Below are 5,623 nucleotides of genomic sequence, written 5' to 3'. Positions count from 1 at the left end.
GTGCTCTCTTTTCAACGAAAAAGAAGTTTCTCATTCACCTATAATAATATGACTTCCTTTTATATTATATATATGCTATAACATTATATGTAATTAGTTTCTTATTTTAATCTATAAAATCAATATATTTATTTTCCCCTGTTTTGCATGTTGAATTATAGGTTTTCTTTAGATCAGAGTTTCATAGAAATGATTCTACAGATTCAGCTAATTTTATTTTTTTAGAAGAATGGTGATGAAAGTTGAAAGAATGTGTGAAGAAAATTTGTTGAAAGAATGTGTGAAGAAAATTTGTTGAAACAAGGAATCTATCAAATTTACTTTATTTTATTCTAAAATTCGAGATAAGTTCATGCAATAAATTTTGAGATTTTTTAAATTAATAGACTATAATCATATTAAAAACTAAACTATACAAATATTGTATTAATTTATTCTAGATCCTTCATTCATTTATGCACGTATTTTAAAGTTGGAACTTAAATAATGAAAAAAAAAGTGTTAGGGAAATTATTCAATGTCTTATTTTTAAAATAACTAACATTACATTCTTTATTCAATGTTAAGTTTCAACATTAACTTGTTTATTGGCATTACTAGTGAGAACCAGTGAGAACTATTGTAACTTATGACGGAAACTGGAGATCTAAAATGATAAGAGTTGGCTTAGTTTGAAATTTAACTCAAGTTTAATATAATCTATTTTCTAGTTCTAACTCAACTTGATTTGCATTTGTGAATTGTTCGACACAACTGATAAGCTTGAATTGGTTTACTTCGTCATTAATTCATGAATTGTATAGTATAACTCATTAAATATTCATACATATAATTGAGTAACTCATAAACCTAATAAATTGAACTATAATTAACTTAACTTCGACCGTTTATTTAACAAAATCAATTTCTAGGTTAAGTTCAACTCAATTAACCCATAAACCAAGTTTGTCGAGTTAAATAACAAATCGAATTTGGAACAAATATCAAATTAGTTCAATTTGTTATAATTTAATAACATATCCCAATAGATAAAGTTAGCTTCCCTTCCATCGATCTTGGGGAAGTTAGCTTTGTCTACTTACATTTTTAGAGGGAACTGGAGGTTTGGTGAAGGAGCAATGGAACATGTACTTCTTATCTTTAGTATAGGGGAGGAACACTATATTAAGGACTACGGTTATCTAATATTTAGATTATTAATTTAGAAAATTATTAAACTAAAAATGATGAGAATGAATTTAAAAAAATTAATTTAATTTTCTTACTCAGAATATTATCTACAAATTATTAACGTTTGGTTTTTATACGTACTTTTAAAAAAAAATCTAAATATATCTATTTACCCAACACACTTTTTCATGCAAGTGTAACAAAGTAGATTTATTTTTCTTTTAATAAATTCATTTTCTAATAAAGGTGGTTGAAAGAAATCTTTAAGTCCCTTATTTTTTAATTTTATCATTTTAATAATATCTCAGAGTTTAAATATTTAACTTTTACTAATTCTTTATTAAGTTTAGTCTCCACTTGATCCATCTTTATGATAGAAATACATCTTCTATTCGATAATATATATTAGTTATTTTTCCGACCAATGACTTAATATTTAGATGACGGTAGACTAAAATAAATCAAAAAGGTTGAGCTATCAATGTGGTATACTAAGGTGTACTACGTCTTTGGTTGGAGGAACCGGAGGGAGTTAGGGAAAGTAGGCCAAGAGATTTTAATTAAATTCTTCTATCTGCTTCAAAACTTTAGAAGGTAGGGGAAGATAAATAACAATCCTTACCTTTTAACATTTTTTCTCTTCCATAATTTCTTTTTTTTTATCTACTATTTTTTCCTACACTAACTTACACTTCTTTAAATGGTTTAGTAGAATCATTTGTTTTGGAAAATAACGGACTAAAGTTTCTTTTATCCATTTTTCCAAATATAATGAGACTACAATCATTTTTAAAATAGTTTTGAAATTTCTCTCATCTCTCATCTTCAACCAAATAAGGGGGAATAACGGTTATTTTTCCTCCCTTCTTGCCCTCTTTAACCTATCCAAACATGGAAAAATAGGTTTCCTCCTTTTTCATTCCTTTCATTAAAACTCTCCCTCGTCATTTGACGCAAAACATATTATAGATATTATGTTTATAATATACTTCTAATAAAGAGTGCAAAATTCTCCTTTTAAATTTATCTATATTATATATTTAATTTTAAATATGATGATAAATGAAGATAAAAATGATGATTTTGTTTGTGAGTTAAATTATGAAGGACAAATAAGGGAAACAGAATGATTTAGAATCATAAAATACACTCATGACTGTGAAGCCTTACTTTTTCCTTTCTTCATCTAAAAAACAAACCCTTAATATTACGAGTTAATTATTTTATCTTATATAAGATGGGGACTCTCTCATGTGTGGAATTACTCTCCTAAATTAAGAATAAAGATCACATATCCTTGTTTCTTATTCATTCCAACTAAAAAAATTCACTTCAATAAAAAGAAAATCCTAAAAAAAATATTAATAAATATCAATTTTATATTACTTGGTAAAATCTGGTTAGCTAGGGACAAGAGAGAGTTATAAGGTGGCTAGGGAAGGTTCAAAGAATAAAGTGATAAAAAAGTTAAATGTTCGAATCTCCCTAACTATAAAATACAAATACTAACATTTGCTTACAAAAAATATTAACTAGAGATAGAGAGAAAAGAAGTTTTTGGGACAAAAAATTTGTGTACAATTAAAGATAAAATTTTAATAATTAAAGAAGGAATATAATATGTCCCAATTGTTGTTCTAGTTTGTATTTCCGACCAATTAAAAATTGTCACTTTATATTATTAAAAAAGAAAATTTACACAAATATAAACTAATATTTTTATTTTATTTTGAGTTTGTGAAGTTTAATTGGCTAGGGATAAAGAGACTTATTTTTTTGGATGGAAAATCTTTTTTCATAATTTTTTGTATTATCGAGGGTATCCCTCACTTTACATGTAAGGAACTAATCATTTTTTTTGATGTATGAATGCCTCTTCCAACAAGTGTCACTCACAAGAATTTAACTTTTTAACTTTTGATCTTTTTGAAAATATAGTAAAATCTTACATCATTAGACTAACATCTTGTTAATTCATCGCGTATGAGTGAGGTGCAGGAGGATAAATTTACTTAAAAATGACTAACTACATATAATCGTGAATTGAAATTTTACTAGTGATGTTGCATTTTCTTTACCCCCTCAACGAAGTGTTTGAGGAATAAATATGCAGCTTTATCTTAAGCTGCTAATTATGTTAATTTTAGTGTGATATAATGCTAAGTTCTACCCTAAATGATTAATCTGAAAATAATGTCATATTTTTATTATTATTTAGAATTAAAGAGAGAGGCATATGTGCATTCACCATATGAATAGTGCCACTTGAAGAACATATATAGAAAGAATTGTAGAAATAAAAAAATGTTGGGTGGGAAACTTTAATCTCTGGAAAAGGAAAGAGGGTTATCAGAAAATAACTTGTTTTAACTCAGTTTGAAAAGATGAAACAAAGGAAACATTGGTGTAATAGTATAAAATTATACTGAATTTTCAAGTATCGTACTATATTAGATGTTCAATTATCGAGAATGATACTTGTTAAGAAAGATAAACACAAATTCTAAAAAAAATTAATTCCTTATTTATATGTGTCGGATACCCTTAATTATTAAAACAAAAGTTGGAAAAGATGGAGCAGGAACTCGTGGAGTATGTATGTGTGAACATACTGATGGACCCCTACATCTATTGTAACTGAGAATGTGGCTATGATCTTCGTGTAGGGTTGAAGTCACCTTCGATTTTGTCCGGGAAATGGGACCCCTACTCTGCTGGCTATTTACTACTTGGTCCAACACCACATTCACATGTCGATGCCACCATATCTTATATATGCTCTATTTTTTGTTTTTTTAATTATGTTTTTTATATAATCAAGATTGTGAACTTTTGTTGTCACTTTATATTTTGGATGTTTATTTAATATCTATACTACTTATAAAGAGAAAACCCAAAATAACCACTCACCATGGTGTAATTTGTGGTTTTCCCTAATTTGCCCTCACTATTTTCTAATTTTTATAAAAAAAATCATACATAACCTAATGTTCTTCTCCACCTAATATATGCTCATATTATTTGGTTAATTATTTTTTATTCTTACATTATGACTATCGGTCTTTAATGTAGAACATTACATAAAAATAAAATAAAATAAAAAGTGAGAGAGGGGATAATTTTATTTGCAAAAGAATGTTGTAAATTTCTTCTTGTGTTTTTTATATATTTCTTATTCCATGTGTGGGAGACGACTAATATCTCTTAAGATATGATCAGAAATTATTTATTCCAATTAATTTTTTTTAGACACATAAAATGAGACATGGAACCAGAAATTGCATCATTAAGTAACTCAAACCTCTTCTATTTGGACCAAACAAGAAACAACATTGATGGAAGTTATCAAATTTTATTGTTCAAGAAACTCAGTTAATTTAAGGGAGCAAATAATTTTGCCATCTTTTTTCATTATCCTGCTTTATAATCATCATCAAAAGTACGTCTATTTAAAAATACTTTTGAAAGATAACCAATGCTTTATATAAAGTATGTATAAAAAGAAAACTATAAGAATATTCCTTCTCATCCTCTTTCTTTATCATGTGAGTTTTTTTCTCCCCTTAGATGAGATATGTCCTGTCTTTTTTCTTCTTAGGAAGCATGTACACGTTAATGAAACCATGATGAAGAGATTTAACTAGTCTCTATTAGAAAGAAGGTTATAATGGATAGACATAAAGATAAACTTTAGACATCATGATACCTAAATCACTTATCCTCGCTTCTCAATTGATTTTCTTTAACTCAACACAATTATTATGATGAAGATTCACTTGGTAATAATGTTATTTGGATAACAACAACAAAAAACAACTTAATCGATCACATAAATATAGATGTTCTTTTTATACGTGAAACATTATTTTATATTATATTATTACTCCACGCCCATACACTTTAAATCTAATAATATAACGTTTTAAATGAATAATGAATTAGATCCTCCCCATCAAGCCACTCCTTTTTTTTTCATATTATTATTACAATACTGAATTATTGGAACGGACAGAATCTGAACTCATTATAGATACCCCACAAGATGGACTAAAATACATTGAAGCAGGTTCTTTAATTTTGAATAAATTTAAATAATTTAACTAATTAATGCATATGACTCGAAAATAAGGATGTATGCGATAATTTTGTTCCAGTTCACAAATCAGCAATATTTGAAGCTTAACTCTCGTAATTGAAAGTTTTTTTTCATATGCAAAACTTGAAGCCGAATATAAAAACATATAACTAAATTGTGTAGGATAATATTATTTATATAAGATGATACATGATAAAAATGCGGTCAGTAATGGTTTGACAAGCATCCAATGAAAGGAGAAATAAAATGTCATCATCCTTAATATTGTTCATTGCATGAGATTGATGCATGTACATGAGTATACTTAAGGTGGCTTTTGAGTTTTATTATTCATTTATTTGGTGGCGGGAGAAACTT

This window comes from Lupinus angustifolius, chromosome LG19, assembly GCF_001865875.1.
Source record: "Lupinus angustifolius cultivar Tanjil chromosome LG19, LupAngTanjil_v1.0, whole genome shotgun sequence".
NCBI classification, from domain to species: Eukaryota; Viridiplantae; Streptophyta; class Magnoliopsida; order Fabales; family Fabaceae; genus Lupinus; species Lupinus angustifolius.
This window is presented reverse-complemented; position numbering follows the sequence as displayed.